The sequence below is a fragment of the Indicator indicator genome (genome assembly GCF_027791375.1).
Source record: "Indicator indicator isolate 239-I01 chromosome Z unlocalized genomic scaffold, UM_Iind_1.1 iindZ_random_scaffold_100, whole genome shotgun sequence".
NCBI classification, from domain to species: Eukaryota; Metazoa; Chordata; class Aves; order Piciformes; family Indicatoridae; genus Indicator; species Indicator indicator.
Genome location: NW_026539150.1, coordinates 118292 through 137425, shown reverse-complemented (window position 1 = coordinate 137425; position 19134 = coordinate 118292). Strand labels below are relative to the sequence as shown.

At 41.7% G+C, this 19134-nt stretch overlaps 1 pseudogene; it reads left to right on the top strand.

Moving 5' to 3' along the window:
• Positions 1–531: 531 nt before the first annotated feature.
• The window catches only part of LOC128979961 (zinc finger protein 512-like), a 41105-nt pseudogene continuing 22502 nt past the window's right edge, over positions 532–19134 (top strand).

Below are 19134 nucleotides of genomic sequence, written 5' to 3'. Positions count from 1 at the left end.
CATACCTAGAACCACTAGACACACTTTTCTTGATGCACCTGTTCACATCTTACACAGGTATAGTCTCCACCACCCTCCACTGCAAGTGTCAGGCTCTGGTACTTTCTGCAGCCAGGGATGCCTACATGTTTGCATGGGGTCTCTGGGTCATTTAAATAGCCCACAGTGGCTGTGTCTCTGCTCTCACCTGTCCCTACCTCCTTCACAAGACAAACCAGAACCATCTTCCCTGAGCTTCCCAGCTACGCAAAGTTTACCTGCACCCTGCCATGATGTGCAAGGAGTCCACCTGTCATTCTGCTGCCATAAGCCAAGACACCAGGCCTGGGAACCACAGAGAAGAGATGGTCAAGAGTTGTATGGGAAAAAAAGTCTAAGCAGTTTGAGGATGTGGAAGCTGCTGTCCTGTGACTCAACACAGCTGTGATGAGACAAAGAACAATACTTCTTCTGCCTCACTCAAGGATCAAATGAATGGAAACAGAGTCTTGAAGAAAGGGGACCGCTCACAAGCCCCCTTACTCATTGGAAATGAGACATGTGAAATATGGCATCAACAAAATTTCAAGAAAGTTTCAAGGAGATTTGAAAGACTCTCCCAAGAAGCAAGAGAAGATTTGAGGAAAAAAACATCAAGGTGAAAGACAAGAAAACTCCAAAACTAAAGGTTAATGTGGTCAGAAAGAATCAGAAACCTATGGTGCAGGTAACATGGAAGATCAATGGTCTTCGGAAATTCACAATGAAGGCTGAGTTACCATCCAACATGCTGGACTGTGCTCAGAAAGACGGTGAAAAGACAGAAGAAACGTTATAAATTGCAAGCAGGAAACGTTCGCATATCATCACTGAGGGAATCAGATGAAGTCTTTAGGAGGAATGAAATACTATGTCATGGCAGATCATAACAATCTGCCTGTTGTGAAAGAGGGAGAAGAATTGGATTGGCACCTTGAGGGAGACAACCTTCGGAAGGTTTTGAAGCATATAGGAAAACTCAAGTGTACAAGAGAGGGCTGCACAGGCAGCTTTACTAGCATAATGGGGTATCTGTATGATGTCATAAGTGTGGGAAGACTGCTTCTAATTGGAGAAAATGGCAATGAAGTACCTTCACTATGGAAAAGTATACAGAGCAAAGGCAGGACTTGTCTACCATCTGTGATCCAAGCATGGACTAATCACTTTTCTTCATGAGGAGAGAAGAACAGAGAACCTGAAGGAAATAAAACAGGAGCCAAACAACACTGGCAGAGTTTAGAGGAGATCTACAAATGTGACAATCTACTATCTCCATGAGCTAGCTGGAAAAGAGATGGCCAAAGAGTGGCCCAAGAGAAAAGTTCTGCAGGACTTGGTTTCAGATGATCGGAAGCTGAAATACACTCCTCCTGGACTGCCCACATTTAGTCAAAATGTTCTGTGAATATGGAAAATGGAGATAAAGAAGTACTGAAGAACCCACAGCCCCAGTCAGGGTTGTGAATCTGTCTATGGCAGTGTCTCAGGACTCAAATCTTGCCTTGCCATATGCAGTTTGGGTGACTTTGTGGCTGGTAAATACAAGTGTTTTCTGTGTGAGGAGTTTATTTCAGACAGCTAGGTCAAGTATCACATCAACTGCATGCATGCTGAGGACTGATTTGAGGTGAACTCAACTACCACCAAAAGCTTTGAGAAGCTAATGAAAATCTTCCAAAGAGAAGAGGAAGCAACAGAAGAAATGTTGCAAGAGGGGCAAGAAGAAGAGAATTAGCCCTGGCTGCCAATAAAATTCCTACTGTTGGAGTTGAAAAAATGAGGAGAAGCAAGAGAGGTGGTCTACAGTGGGTGGAAAATGAGAATGCAAGTAGTGAGGAAGGGTGGCCTCACGCTGCTCAAAGAGATGAATTTTCATAAACTAGCCATGAGTAAGGCTAGAAGTAAATCCACAGAAGATAGAGTATGTTTTATAATAATTAAAAATTTGTACAGAAAACTAATGCATCTCTGTAGTAAGATCTTTTACTTGAGTTTTTATGCTTGCTTTTTCTTCTTTCTTTTTTTTCATATTTAAATGAAAAAAATTGAGTTTTATTTGAGCAAATTTACTAAAATGTGGAATATGGTAGGTTATCAGGTTAATTAAGTTTAATGTTAAAGTTTTCTTCAGACTATATTTTTGTTGTTATTCATTTAATCATCAGAAAAGTGTAACTATACAAGCAGTGTTTCCATAAAAGATACCTAGATATCTACCAGATGTGATAATAGAGTAAGTTAGATCCTTCACTGTGTCAGATAAATGCAAACTTTTATGGTTAACCTAAATGTAAACATTCTTGTTCCCGTAGATGTCTTTAAAACCAAAACTCTAAACTGAGAGCAGTCATATACACAGTCATAGAAATATTTAGGTTGAAAAAGACATTTAAGATCATTACGTCCAACCTAAACATAGCAGCACCAAGTCCATCACTAAACCATGTTCTTAAGCATCCCCTCTACACATCAATACCTCTAAGGACAGTGACTCAAACACTTCCTTGGGCAACCTGCTCCAATATTTGACAACCCTTTCAATAAAGAATTTTTTCCTAACACCCGGTCTAAATCTTCTCTTACACAACTTGAGGCCATTTCCTCTCATCCTCTTATGTGTTACGTGGAATAAGAAAGTGATGGCCACCTTGGCTACAACTTCCTTTCAGATAATTGTAGAGAGCAGTAAGGTCTTCTATGAGCCTCCTTTTCTCCAGCTCTCCCAGCTGTTCCTCATGAGACTTGTGCTCTAGACTCCTCATCGCTTTTGTTGACCTTCTTTGGACATGCTCCAGCAATTCCATGTTGTTCTTGTAGTGAGGGGCACAAAACTGAACACAGTATTTGAGGTGTGGCATAACCGATGACAAGTGTAGGGGCACAATCACTTCCCTACTCCTAATGACCACCCTATTGTTGATACAGACCAGGATGCCGTTGGCCTTATTGGACACCTAGGCACACTGCTGGCACATACTCATCCAATAAAGGATTGATATTCTTCACAACATTAATAGATGAAGGGCAAGCAACTGATATCATTTACTGGACCTGAGCAAAGCCTTTGACACTGTCCTGCACCACATCCTGGTCTCCAAACTGGTGAAACTTCGGTTTGATGGGTGGACCACGAGATAGATAAAGAACTGGCTTGATGGCCACACCCAAAGAGTGGCTGTCAATGGCTCCATGTCCCAGTGGAGGCCAGTGACAAGTGGAGTCCCTAAGGGCTCAGTCCTGGGACCAGTCTTGTTCAACATCTTTGTTGGTGACTTGGACAGTAGCATTGAGTGCACCCTCAGCAAGTTTGCTGATGACACCAAGCTGTGTGGTGCAGCAGACACACTGGAGGGAAGGGATGCCATCCAGAGAGACCTTGACAGGCTGGAGAGTTGAGCACAAGCCAACCTCATGAGGTTCAACAAGACAAAGTGCAAGGTCCTGCATCTGGGTTGAGGCAATCCCAAGCACAAATCCAGGCTGGGCAGTGATTGGCTGGAAAGCAGCCCTGAGGAGAGGGACTTGGGGGTGCTGGTGGACAGGAAGCTCAAAATGAGCTGTCAATGTTCACTTGCAGCCCAGAAAGCCAACCAGATCCTGGGCTGCATCAAGAGAAGTGTGGCCAGCAGGTCAAGGGAGGTGATTCTCCCCCTCTACTCTGCTCTGGTGAGACCCCACCTGGAGTACTGTGTCCAGTTCTGAAGCCCCTATTACAAGAGGGATATAGACATGCTGGAACGTGTCCAGAGAAGGGCCACGAGGATGATCAGAGGACTGGAGCACCTCTCCTATGAGGACAGACTGAAAGAGTTGGGGCTGTTCAGTCTGGAGTAGATAAGACTCTGAGGTGACCTTCTTGTGGCCTTCCAGTATCTGAAGGGGGCCTACAAGAAAGCTGTGGAGGGACTTTTTAGGGTGTCAGGTAGTGATAGGACTAGGGGGAATGGAATAAAGCTGGAAGTGGGGAGATTCAGACTGGACTAAAGGCAGAAGTTCTTCCCCATGAGAATGGTGAGAGCCTTGAATGGGTTGTCCAGGGAGGTGGTTGAGGCTCCATCCCGAAGGTGTTTAAGGCCGGGCTGGATGAGGCTCTGGCCAGCCTGCTGTAGTGTGAGGTGTCCCTGCCCATGGCAGGGGGGTTGGAACTAGATGATCCTTTTGGTCCCTTCCAACCCTAACTGATTCTATGATTCTATGTTTCCATGATTATATGATTTGTTTTAATGTCTGTGTAAGTGTTCTGAAAGGCTAAAGAGGTTATTGATTTCAAATATCTTTCTACAGTTTTTATAAACTATCTAGTGCTTTGAATAAATTTCTGTTCATTTTGTATTCCTATTGTGACAGTAAATCAGTTATTAAACTGAGATCCATTTCCATGAAATTCAATTCACACAAGCTTTGCTTTTCTGGGTTTCTCATCTCCTTAATCATCTTTGCTTAGTATTTTTTTGGTATATATCATCACAAAATCTACATAGAGGACAAAAAATACCGGGGAATGTGAATAAAACTGCTTTAATTCACTCTGCTCTGAAGTTACGGATCATTTATTTTTATCCAAGACTTTGCATCCACGGATAATTGCATTTTGAAAAACTGTGTTCTAGATTTAGATCAAAAGTCATTTAGTCTTAGCCATACTTTAATCTTTTTTTTTGCAAATCATACAAGTTTTTTACAGTTCCAGAACTCTCGTGAAGTGCTGCTCATTTGCAGAGCAGTTGAAGGAAACATGGTATCTGAAAAGGTAGGAATTAAGTCACCAAAGATTTAGACATTTACCAAGTAGTGTTGCATTGCATTACTTTTTACTACATGAAAAATTCTGAGTGAATGACATATTCTGCAGTCCATGAAGGTCGCAGGGATATAGAGCAGATTTTGTGAAAGTAAATACAATACACTGCTCAGTCGTAGTCAATGACAAGGTCCAAAGAAAACAGAAATATGCTCAGCTCTGTATTTCTCAAAATATTAGGCAACCAGCTTGAAGATTCAGAAAGTCATTTCCCTTCGTATCATGTTAATATCCATGGTCTTCCAAACCTACTCTATATCTTTTCCACAGAAACCAGAAGTAACAAAGACAGTAGAAATAGGCTTTGTAACAAAGAGTTAATTTAAAAAGACAGTGATTATTGTATACTTGTCAGGTCACTCCCTTGAGGTCCTGTAAGACAAAGTTCTGACTCAGTGTTTAACATACAGTACAAAAACATTCTCCTTGTGAGGGGCTGCAGATATTCAGCATACATAGGATATGCTAGAAATTATAGCAGTCATTCTAATGGAAGTGAATTTTTCTTTGGAAAACAGTCAATGAAAGTTTTCTAAATTTTTAAATGCATTTGAAAATACAGTGCTAACAACTATTTCCCCATAGTGCTAAGGATTGATGATCTGCACTAAGTTACTACACAGCCTAGAATTTCTAGTCTCTGCTACTGGCTCAGAAGAAAGACAAGTTGATCAATTCTATTTACAATTAGATTTGGGAAAAGGGATTATGGAGACAAATATACCCAGCTGTTTTCTTCCCATGTGTCTAACATGAAACGAATCACTGAACCAATCTTTCCCATGCATTTACAGTACTGATCAATTCTAATCCTTTTCTAAGACTGCAAAACCTAGTCCCAACATGAGGGTGCTTAAGAACACAAAATGAAAGCACTAACTTCGTGAAACAATTTGTCGTCATACCCTTGAGTATAGAGTCAGTGTACTACTGGATTTATACGAGTGTCATAATTAGCTATGTAAATAGATAATTCATATACCTCATTCATATTGCTAGCTTACTCTTTACTTAAAATGCATCACTAGAGACTTTCTTCTAAAAAGTGAAACATGTAATTATAATCTTAATATTCTATTTTCAAGGAGAAAGGGAGTAGGTCCTTTTGTTTAAAAGGGCACCTTCAACTGTCCCAGAACATCAAATAATTTGATATAAAGCTGACTAAAAAGCTATTTTTTACATCCATATACAGTAAATAGTATATACAGCAGAACAATGGCTTCTATTATTACAGGATTGACTCACATTATAGCTTTATTACTGTTCACATTTTTCATGTATGCACTTTCCTCCATTCAAGTAATGGAACTTTAACTCCTTTTTTTGCCTTGGTGAGTGATACACAAGCATCACTTCTGAGATCTCATGCCATTTATAGAAACTATAGCATTCAAATCCTGTTAAAAAAGGTAAAGAAAGAAATCATGGTACAAACTAGTATAAGGAAAAAAAAAAGGTTGAATCCATTCTCTTTCAATGCCTGGTACCGCAGAACAGATTACTGCCTTCCTTGTGACAGCAGACCTGAACATACTTGAAGATTAGTACTTGTAGATTGATTATTTTTTCTTTCTATACACTAATATAAAACATAGTGAGTTTTCATAATAGTTCATATTTTCTCACTCCTAAAATTGTTTAATTTGATCCTGGAGGAAAGACGCAGGATCACTATGTGTTCTGCTACACACAGTGGACAACATGTAGATAGTCAAATCATCATGTTGTGGCTCATCTCATGCAACACTAAAAAATCATGAAAAACATTTTAAAGAGGTAATATATGGAAAATGATTGAAAGAATGCATATGCAGTGCATCTATCAACAGGGTTTTGGATACATTCAATAAGATAGCAAAGCATTTTGGCTTGCACATGGTGCAATGCAGGATTTTCATTAACCCTTTCAGCTCTTTCCAGAACTAGGCAGACTGTTAGAGAAATAGTGTAAAACCAGAATTATTGTCAACAGGGATAAACACATTCTTTAAACTTTTTGAAACAGAATTAATCAGCTTTACAACTGCAGGTTATGTAACAACTGGGTAAACAGAAATTGCACAATAAATTATGAGGATACTGAGTCCAAATATAAAATGATATCACAGAATCACAGAATCATCCAGGCCAAAAGGACGTCAGAGATCATCAAGTCCAGCCATTTGCGATGGTTTTAGGGCTGTGCCTTTAAAATTTTTCACAGATCCTGAGCAGTAAGTAGTAAGAATATAAATAAATCACTATTGTGTGTAATAAGGGAAAATAATGATTATTCTAAATGAAACTCTTTAAGATTTAGTTCTCAAAACAAAGTTCAGTCTGGTGTGTTCTGCTGCAGCATTCCAGCTTGGTGTTTTCTTCTCTTGTTGCTTCCTTTGCTGGGGAGACAACAAACCTGAGAGCTGACCTTGCTAAGTTCTAACAATAACCTCTGCTCCTATCTCTCTCTTTCATATAATCATAGAATCAGTCAGGGTTGGAAGGGACCACAAGGATCATCTAGTTCCAATCCCCCTCCCACGGGCAGGGACACTTCACACTACAGCAGGCTGGCCAGAGCCTCATCCAGCCTGGCCTTAAACACCTTCATGGATGGGGCCTCAACCACCTCCCTGGACAACCCGTTCCAGGCTCTCACCACTCTCATGGGGAAGAACTTCTTCCTCACGTCCAGCCTGAATCTCCCCAATTCCAGCTTCATTCCATTCCCCCTAGTCCTATCAATAGTGACACCCTAAAAAGTCCCTCCACAGCTTTCTTGTAGGCCCCCTTCAGATATTGAAAGGCCACAATAAGGTCACCTCAGAGCCTCCTCTTCTCCAGACTGAACAGCCCTAACTCTTTCAGTCTGTCCTCATAGGAGATGTGCTCCTGATCATCCTCGTGGCCCTTCCCTGGACACGTTCCAGCATGTCCATATCCCTCTTGTAATAGGGGCTTCAGAACTGGACACAGTACTCCAGAGTACTGGGGTCTCACCAGAGCAGAGTAGAGGGGGAGAATCACCTCCCTTGACCTGCTGGCCACACTTCTCTTGATGCAGCCCAGGATCTGGTTGGCTTTCTGGGCTGCAAGTGAACATTGACAGCTCATTTTGAGCTTCTTGTCCACCAGCACCCCCAAGTCCCTCTCCTCAGGGCTGCTTTCCAGACAGTCACTGCCCAGCCTGGATTTGTGCTTGGGATTTCCTCGACCCAGATGCAGGACCTTGCACTTTGTCTTGTTGAACCTCATGAGGTTGGCTTGTGCCCAACTCTCCAGCCTGTCAAGGTCCCTCTGGATGGCATCCCTTCCCTCCAGCGTGTCTGCTGCACCACACAGCTTGGTGTCATCAGCAAACTTGCTGAGGGTGCACTCAGTGCCTCTGTCCATGTCACCAACAAAGATGTTGAACAAGACTGGTCCCAGGACTGAGCCCTTAGGGACTCCGCTTGTCACTGGCCTCCACTGGGACATGGAGCCATTGACAGCCACTCTTTGGGTGTGGCCATCAAGCCAGTTCTTTATCTATCTCGTGGTCCACGCATCAAACCCATGTGTCACCAGTTTGGAGACCAGGATGTGGTGTGGGACAGTGTCGAAGGTCCAGGTAAATGACATCAGTTGCTCTCCCCTCATCTATTAATGCTGTGACCTTGTCATAGAAGGCCACCAAGTTTGTCAGGCAGGATTTGCCCTTGGTAAACCCATGCTGACTGTACCAAATCACCTCTTCACTATTCTTCTGTCTCAGAAGTGCCTCCAGGAGAATGTGCTCCATGATCTTACCAGGCACAGAGGTGAGACTGACTGGCCTGTAGTTCCCTGGTTCTTCCTTCTTACCCTTTTTGAAAATGGGAGTAATGTTTCCCCTTTTCCAGTCAGTGGGGACTTCCCCAGACTGCCAGGATTTTTGGAATGTAATAGAGAGGGGTTTAGCAACCTCATCTGCCAGTTCTCTCAGTATCCGTGGGTGTATCCTGTCGAGTCCCATGGACTTGAACACTTTCAGGTTCTTCAGGTGATCACAATCCTGATCTTCACTTATGATGGGCAGTTCTTCCTTCTGGTTCTTGCCATTAGATTCCATGACTATTCCAGGTGTGTGGCTGGAGGCCCTTGCAGTGAAGACTGAGGTAAAGAAGTCATTGAGAACCTCAGCCTTTTCCAGGTCACTTGTGACCATTTCACCTGTTTCCTTTCTGAGGGGGCCCACACCTTCCCTAGTCGTCTTTTTACCATTAATATACTTGTAGAAATTCTTAGTGTTCCCTTTGACCTCCCTGGCTAGATTCAATTCAAACTGTGCTTTGGCTTTCCTAACCAGGTCTCTTGCTGCTCAGGTAGCTTCCTTATATACCCCCCATTCTAGTTGTCCTTTCCTCCACTCCTTGTAGAGCTTCCTTTTAAGTGATAATGTGTCCAGCAGCTCCTTGCTCATCCAGGCAGGCCTCCTAGCATTCTTCCCTGCTTTTCTCTTTGTTGGTATACATTGCTCTTGGATACAGAGGAGGTGGTCCTTGAATACTGACCAGCTGTCCTTGGACCCTCTTCCCTCTAGGGCTTTGTCCCACGACACTTTGGCCAGCAGATCCCTGAAGCGATCAAATTCTGTGCGCCTGAAGTCTCGGGTTGTAATCTTAGAATACGTCCTTCTGGTTGCCCTGAGGATCTTAAATTCAACTGCTTCATGGTCACTGCAGCCAAGGCTGTCTCTGAGCCACGCATTGGTTACTAGTCCTTCCCTGTTGGTGAGAACAAGGTCCAGCATAGAACCTTTTCTTGTTGGTTCCTCTACCATTTGGAGGAGGAAGTTTTCATCTATGCAATCCAGGAACATCCTGGATTGCTGGTGCCTTGCTGTGCTGTCCCTCCAGCAGAGGTCAAGGTCATTGAAATCCCCCATGTGGACCAGGGCTTGTGACCTGGAAGCCGCTTCTGTTTGCCTGTGGAGGGCCTTATCTGCTTGGTTCTGCTGGTCAGGTGGCCTGTAGCAGACCCCTACAGTAACATCTCCTTCCCCTGCTTTGCCTTTAATTTTAACCCATACACTCTCAACCAGCTCTTCATCCTTCCCCAGGTGGAGCTCCACTGATTCCAGCTGGTCTCTGACATAGAGGGCAACACCTCCTCCTCTCCTTCCCTGCCTGTCCTTCCTAAAGAGCTTGTACCCATCTATCCCTGTATTCCAGTCATGGGAATCATCCCACCAAGTTTCAGTAATAGCCACTATGTCATGACATCCCAGCAGCACAGTGGCCCTTAATTCATCCTGTTTGTTGCCCAAGCTGCATGCATTTGCATAGAGACACTTCAGCTGGGCTGGCCCTGTCCTCCCCTTGTGCCAGTTCCCCTTGATTTCCACAGAGTGTCCTGGTGCATCATTCATTGCTTGCCTCAGGGCAGCAAATTGAGAGCCCTTACTAGCTCTCCATTCTTCTGCCTCTGGTGAGCTGCCCCTCTGTTTGTCACTGGCCAGCAGGAGACTATTAACCCCTTCCCCCTTCAAATCTAGTTTAAAGCCCTATCAATGAGCCCTGCCAATTCCTGTCCCAGGATCCTTTTCCCCCTCTGGGACAAGTGCATCCCATTAGTTGTTTGCAGCTCTGGTGCCTTGTAAACCAAGCTGTGATAGTAGAACCTAAAGCCTTGTTGATGACACCATCCCCGGCGCCATGAATTGACCTCTTGGCTCTTCCTATATATTCCCTTGTCCATCACTGACGTTAGAGGGATAGAGGAGAACACAACTTGAGCTCCTGATCCCTTTAGCAGTTGCCCTAAGATTCTGAAATCTCTTTTAATTGATTGTGAGCCTCTCACTGATACATCGTCACTACCCACCTGAAAGACCAGAAGTGGGTAGTAGTCTGAAGGACTCACAAGGTTGGGAACTTTACCTACAAAGTCCCTTACCTGGGCACCAGGGAGGCAGCAGACCTCTCTATGAAGCTGATTTGGTCTGCATATTGGGCCCTCTGCTCCCTTCAGTAGGGAGTCTCCTATAACGATGACCCTATGAGGTTTCTTTACAGGATTAGTTTTGATGGCTGGACTGTGGCAACCTGTCATTGGTGCAGCTTCTGACCTTCTTGAGTCCTCATCCTTACCTATGACCTGTTCCTCCTGCAGAGCCTCATACCTATTCTGTAAGTGCACTGTAGGCACTTTGGTGCTTTAAGTAGCACGCTTTCCTTCATTTGGATGGCGGAGTCGGGGAAAGTCAGAAAGCCAGCTTTCCTGGCTTTGGCCAGGAAGGATTTTGTGCTTTCTGTTAATTATAAATACCTGTAAATATTGTAAATACTGTATATTTGTACATATTCATTGCATTCCATTGTAGGTTGTAGGTTTTGCTTGTAAATAGAGCTTCTTTTTCTTCTGAACTGAGCTAGTCTGGTGTGGTTAATGTGGGAGAGAAATTTCAAACCACCACACTATCATTTCACTTACTTCACCAAGTTTGACACTACACCACATCCCCTAGCACCAGATCTATATGGCTTTTAAACATGTCCAGGGATGGCAGCTCCACTACCTCCCTGGGCAGCCTCTTCCAATACTTGACAACCCTTTCTGTAATATTTTTCTTCTGAATGTCCATCCTAAACCTTCCCAGAACAGTTTGAGGCCACTCCCTCTCATTCTATCATTAATTACTTGTGAGAAGACACCAGTACCTACCTCTCTATAACAACCTTTCAGATAGTTGTTGTGGTAATTTTAGGCTATGACTTCAAAATTTTTTCACAGATCTCAAACAGAAAGTAGTAAAAAGTAAATAAATCACTATAGGGTGCAAAAAGGAAAACAATCTTAGACGCTGTGTCAACTGTACATGTGGATGTAAGCCCCGTAATTAGGGGTGCTCTGGCTCCCACCAGGGGGAGGAAAGGGAAAATGGAGAAAAGATAATCTATTGGGATGTATACATTCAGTGGCCTGGCACTTCAAAATTTCAGAAGTACAGGGCCTTGGTTGACACAGGAGCTCAGTGCACCATAATACCATCAAATTATCAAGGATCAGGGCCTAGAGTTATCCTGTGAGTCACTGGTGGATCTCAAGTGTTGACTAAACTGCAGGCTCACATAAGTTTAACTGGGAAAGAGTGGAAGAAACATACTATTGTAAAAGGACCTGAAACACCTTGTATTTTGGGAATTGACTTTCTGAGAGAAGGGTGTTTCAAAGCTAAGGAGCAGCTGAGGGAACTGGGGCAGTTTAGTCTCTAAAAAGGTAGGCTGAGTGGAGACCTTATTGCTCTCTACAATTGTGGTGGGTTGGAAAATTCCCCCCAATATTAAACTTGCCAGACCAGCTCAGCTGGAAACAAATGGAAGATGTATTTGCAAGCAAAACTACAATCTACAATGAAATGCAATGAATATATAAAAAATATACAGTATTTACAATATTTACAGGTATTTACAATTAATAAAGAGCACAAGGACGCCCCCGGCCAAGGACCAGGGGAGCTGCAACAGCTTTTCCCCCACTGCCTCCACCTTACTCCTCTGTACAAAAGGGAGAAGAGAAAGAAGCAGAGAAGTTAATACCAGTCACAACAAAAAGCAATGCAGCCAAGGTCTCTTCCAATGGGATTGTTTAGAATTATCATTATTTTCCTTTTTGCACCCAATAGCGATTTATTTACATTTTGCTACTTTCTGTTCAAAATCTGTGAAAAAATTTTAAGACATAGCCTAAAACTATGACAATCCATTCCTTCTAAACAATTCAATTGGCTTCTAATACTGTCCATTTAATCTAAAACAATATCTACAATAATGAGTAAATAAAGTTCATAGTCCATTTTCAGATGCAGATGATTTTAAAGTTCAGAAAACAGCAAATAAGAAAACAGTTTGTCTCTTTGCAGATGAGACAAAGAAAAGGAATAGGGACTCTTAGGTGACTCAGGGCTTTCAGGGTTCATGCACCATAGATTCCTCATGGGCGTGATATTGTATCTGTACTATACACTCTGAATTTAAACTCTTTCAGCTAATGTTAGATTCCTTTGTGGAATACACTGAATTTCACCATTCGCTTGCATTATCCAGTAAGTGTGACCAGGACCATCAGCAGAAACCACCCCTCGGACAGGTTTGTCCTCTTCTGAAGGAGAAAATACTCAAGCAGTTTTCCCCAACAGATTCTTTTCTCAAATGACAGGAATTCTATCACCTTCTACCTTTTGTAACAAATCTAATCGAGCAGCTCCAGCTTGAATTACTGAACCTGTACTACTTACCAACCAGGTTGCTTGTGCTAGATGTTTCTCCCAGTTTTTCAAAGATCCACACCCCATGGCGTTCAGAGTTTTCAGCAAACCATTGTAATGTTTGATTTTCCCTGAAACTGGTGCATAGGAAGGAAAGTGGTATATCCACTCAACGCCGTGTTCTTTGGCCCAGTTTTTTACAAGACTGGAATAGCAGCTCTAGGGACTGCAGACAAGGAACAGCTGTCTACCATTCCCGAGCTGTCAGATGACTCCTCCGTAGTGGGCAGCCATAAGGTGCAGGATTTGAAGTTACCAATTGCTTCTCGCATAGTGCATCGCAGGCAGTACAGGACCAGCCGAGACTCTCTGCACCCCATACATCAACTGATTTGATGACTGGAGAGCCAGAGAGTAATCAGCAAAGCTCATTTACCCTTCAACAGACCAATATAGCCAGTGCTGAAGGCAAATGAGGAATGGAGATTGACTGTGGACTACCGTGGCCTGAATGAAGTGACTCCTCCAATGAGTGCTGCTGTCCAGCTCAAACACCACCTGCATCAGCTGGCACCAGACAGAGAGACTGCCCTGAGAGAGAGACACACACATCTGGGATAAAGAGGGACTTGCAACAGAAACTCTAATACTCACCGCAATTCATGACTGGATACAGAGACTGTGACAGGAAAGTGGAAGTGGAATAGAGGAGTGGACTGTGCTGGGTTACACCCATCCTGGATGGGGCTGAAAGAACCCAGCCCCAGGGTGGACAAAGGAAACTTAATCCAGGTGGGACTAGGTTCCTTCCCTGCTGGGAGAAGGGGACCTCTAGACCAAAGGTGGTCTATTCCACTCCCCCTTCCTGTCTAGCAAGCCTACAAAAAAGCGGACACCTTGCTGCTTGCTCTCTTTCCTGCCTTGTCTGCTCGAAAGAACAACGCTGCTGCCGCTGCACTGACTATATGGCCGGGGCCTACTTCTTCCAACTGAATCCACTCTCATCCAGGGGAATAGAAGGCCATCCAGGCTTGGTTTACCGATTCCAGACTACTTCTTCTCTCCCCTACGTTTTTTTTCTTTCCTCTCTCTCCACCTTGCCAGGAGAAAGGGAGGGGTGGGAAGGAATCTCAATCTGTTATCATTTGAGCTCCTAAACTCCAGTCAGAGCTCAAACCACCACAAATGGTGATATTGTATTGAACTGTATCACAACAGTTTTCATTAGGAATATAAATGCAAAAACCTGCTTCTACACAGAAAGTTTCAGGTTCATTAAAAATCACAGTTTTTTACTTTTTGTACCTGAAAAATATTTAATGTTTGACTGTGTATTCAGTGTTTTTCTGTAAGCTGCCTCCCACTCAATTCCCCAGTAACATTAAATATTCCCTTGATTTCTCTTGTAACAAGATGCACAACACTGATTTTTCAACTGACAGTAAGTTGCTTTCAAACACAGAATAAACTTTTTTATTCTGTTACTGAAAATAAAACAGCCTAAGCACAGATTTTTGTTTGAAATCTCCATTCACTTCTGCCCATACATGACTTTTATTATTGCCTTTTCTTCTGAATGGCAGTTTAGAGTATTGGGAATTGTAAGGGTAGATTTTTTTTTTTTTTTAGTTGATTGAGTGACTACAGGCTGTTCAAACAGTAATACTATTTTTTTCCAAAGAAAACAATCCATGAGTTTACCCTGTCTAACAATATCTACCCTCATTTTCAGAATTACTTTCATCAGCAGGCTCAGTGGCTTAAACTGCTGTATCGTTGCAGCCCTGTAATTTCACCAGTGTGTGGTAGAAACCACTGGTTGTGTTTGATTTTCATACTGACAGGCTTCTTTTCAAAGAAGAAAAAAATGTAAGAAAGCCTGCAAACACTGAGTCTATTTATGCTTTCCCTGTTAAAATCTTGTTTCTCCCTCTCCTCTAGCACTATTTTTATTTGCAGGTAATAAATTCAGTTTCTTTCTTATTTTGGAAATTCTGAAAACTACCACAAAGCTATCTTTACCAAAAAAGAAGGAGAAACTTCTCCAGTATTTAGCCATAAGCCACATTTTCTTCCTAGAAAAGAAAAGGAACGCTATGAGAAATATCTGGTAAATCATATTCGGGAGATTCACTGAAGTTCAAAAGTGATTGATACTCAAGAAGTCATATCATTTAACAGAAAAACATTCTATGGAGTCAGTACAAACAAATATCAATTAGGAAGTGAAGTATCTCCGTAAGACTTGGGCTTGTACTTGTCTAAGGGTGTGTGAGTAAATATTTCTTCATTGTATGTGATCAAAAAGGATGATTCCTAGAAATACCACTTGCTAAATATTTTGTCTGAGTTATTTGGGCATTGTATTTTGCCAAAACACCTGGATTCTGAGAAACTTACATACACTGCTACTCTCAGCTAATGACTTCCAGCAGTTCTCAGAAGATGTTGCATGGGCTTTGAATTCCAGTTACAGAGATTAGCAAGAAAAATGAAGCATGAGTTACATTCCTTTAGAAATCAGCATCAAGATTCTTCTTACACAATATTGTACTCTAGAGAATTCTCAGAAATAGCAAGGAAACTACTAATTTTAATCTCTCCTGCATCATGAAATTCTGAGTATCCTAACCCCCACACTAGTCTCTGTAGCCAAGATGAGATATATGAATTCTCTCCCTATGTAGAGTCTGCTAGTAAAGTAATTGCAGGCTCTATGGTACACAAATCTTCCACTCAATCACAGAAGCAAAGAATGATATGGATTAGAAGGTATGTTAAAGATCATCTCGTTCCAATCTCTCTGCCATGGGCAGGGACACTTTCCACTGCTAGATCAGGTTGCTCAAAGCCCCACTCAGCCTGGCTTCAGTTGCTTGCAGGGAATGTTCAATTCTCTGGGCAACCTATTCCAGTGCCTCACCAGCATCATGGTGAAGAATTTCTTCCTTGTATCTAAGCAAAATCTACCCTCTTTCTGTGTAAAACCATTACCCTTTATTCTATTGCTACACTTCCCAATAAAGAATCCCTCCCATCTTTCCTGTAGGTCCCCTTAAATACTGAAAGATCACTATAAGGTCTTCCTAAAGCCTTCTCCAAGCTGAAAAGTGACAGTTCTTTCAGCCTGTTCTCATACAGGAAGTGCTCCACTTTCCAGATCATCTCCATGACTCCCCTGGACTTGTTTGAGCAGGCCCATATCATTTTCATACTAAAGGCCCCAAAGCTGGGCACAATACTCCAGGTGGATTCTCATAAGAGTAGAATAGACAGGCAGAATCACTTTTCTCACCCCGCTGGCTGCACTTGTGGTGCAGGCTGGGGTGTAATTGGCTTTTGGGGCTGAGCACACACATTGTTGATTCATATTCGGTTTTTCATCCACTAACACTCCAAAGTCCTTTTCTGGAGGAGAATTGCTGTTTTCAATTCACTTGCCATCCAGATTGTATTTGAGATTGAGATTGCCTTGATGTGTAGGACCTTGCAGTTAATGTCGTTGAACTTCTGGAGGTCACACAGACCCTCTTCTCAAACCTATTAATGGCCCTCTAGATGACATCCCTTCTTTGCAACATGTTGACCACATTACACATCTTGGTGGTGTCAGCAGACTTGCTGAGGATGCATTTGACATTTTCTATGTTGCTGACAAAGATGTTAAGCAATGCAAGTCCCAATACTGGCCCCTGATGTCATTCATCACTGGCCTCCACTTGGGCATAAAGTCGTTAACCACAACACTTTGAGTGCAACCCTCAGGCCAGTTCCTTATTCACCAAGTGATCCATCTTGTCAAATCCATTTTAGAGATAAGGATGTCACATGGACAGTGCCAAATTCTTTGCACAAGTCCAGACCAACGACATCAGTTGCTCTTCCTTTATCCACCAATGCTGTAACAACATCGTAGAAGGCCATTAAATTTGCCAGGCATGATCTGCCCTTGGTGAAGTCATGATGGCTGTCACCAACCACCTCCTTATTTTCCAAGTGTCCTCGTATACTTTCATGGAAGATTTACTCCATGATATTGCTAGGCACAGAGATGTGACAGACTGTCCTGTAGTTCCTCCAGTCTTTTTTCCCTCTTTGAAAATGGCTTCCTTTTTCCCAGTCAGTAGGAGGGATGCTTTCACTAATGTATTTCTACTCCATCATACAATATTCAAAGACCGTTAAGCAATAATGTTTAATACCTACTGTAAACAAAAAGAATCCTTGTTTGACCTGTAATAGGGAGAAGGGAAGAGGAGAAGACTAAGGTCTAACTTGAAAGGACAATCTTCTGTCCTTTCTTCATTTATCATTTTTCTCAAATTTAGTCTCTCCATTTATCCATCCTTCTTGTCAATGCATTGGTTCTGTTCCCTCCCCTCTCCCCCCCCTTTTTTTTGTGTGTGTGTGTGTGTCTGTGCTTAAGCAGATAGATTAATTAAGTTTTAGGGAATCTATTTTATTTTCCTTTCATCAATGTTCTGAAAGGTACTATTTAGCTCTCAAAGGTACTTCTATACCCTCAGGTTAATAAAATATTTATCATATGAAATGGCTATTCTATCATATTATATATTAAAACTATGTTTCCTTCATCTTTTGCAAAGAAAAAAACCCCAAACCAATCAAACAAAAAAAAACCCACAACAAAAACCACAAACAAACAAAACCAAACAGCAAAGCCAGAAAATGTTAATTACTATGGGGCTATAAAATAAGAACAATAATTATGCACACATCTCAAATGAGTTTAGTTACAGGGTAGCAGAGATTAGAAACATCAGTTCTTTAAAAAGTTGGTTCTTATAATGGCTATTTTTCAATTTCTCTGTTTTATAGAATGCCAATGTGCAATTAGAGATAGTAGCAAAGAGGTATTATGATATTCTGAATCACATTCACAGGCATTCTTGAAAACTAGTAGTAGCTGAAGGACATATTTTATCTAAATCCTTAAAGAACAGTTGTGGAATAGAGTCCCATAAGGCACCATTCATGGTCAAATGTGTTTTCTCACTCTGCAGTAAATATTACAGAGACAAAGCTGATGTGAGTTGGCACAAGTTCTTGGCAGACATTTGCTGATGCTTCAAAATCCATTTAAATTTTGGATCATATTTTAATTGAGTGTGTACAGATACATTAATGTTTGGCATCCTTTCCTTCTCCAGACTCCTTTTCAAATGATAATGCCTACCATTTGATGGCATTCTTACCCCGGATTCACTCTGACTGGAAGGAGCTTAAGAAAAATACAATCAAGACAGGGGCATCTGAGAACTGCTCTGTGAAAGCTATCCTTTACAAAGTCATCTTGTATTGCAGAAATTGACACACAAAAAAATGTTGATGTCTCCCCACACATCGTATTCAAATATGGTTTACATACCTTTTGCTTTGTACATCAAACAAGAGCATTTACAGTTCGGTGACTTTAAAGACATTGCATTTATAAATACATGCAAAATAATACTCAAAATCTACTAAGGATTTAGTAAATGTTTTATTATATTTGTAATTTAAAGTTCAAATCAAGGCTTGCAAAATTTGTATCTTCACTTATATTAACAAACTGTATGAGATGAAATCCATCAGCCACATCAAACAGATTCTTTTTACAAATTAGTTCTTATATTTTTTTTTCTGTATAGGGAATCTTCATTCCTGCGAAGAAATAATTGCAATGACTAAATTTCACGCAATATAGAGAGACATACTTACTTCTCTGTAGGGACCTGAAAAGGTTATGACAGTTTTGTTGGGTTTGTTGTTATCTTCTGTACAGCTCTGCATCCTAATCTTTCTGAGTGAAATATAAAATCTAAAATGGGTACATATGCAGTGCTTCATTAGATGAATTAAATAATACTGACTAATTAGCAGTTTTGCCCACAGATTGTTTATCTAGGTCTCACTTTATATCCCTTTATTTTCTTGGTGAAAAAAAGTTGATCCAGGTCTTTACTTTCACCTTACTCTAGCAAATTTCATTGTAAACCCTTCTACAGGTATAAATGTGATACAGAAATAAACCAACCTGTTCTAGTGGCTGTTGTTGAGAAATATCATTTAATGCAGAAGTCACCCATTCCTAACACAGCTA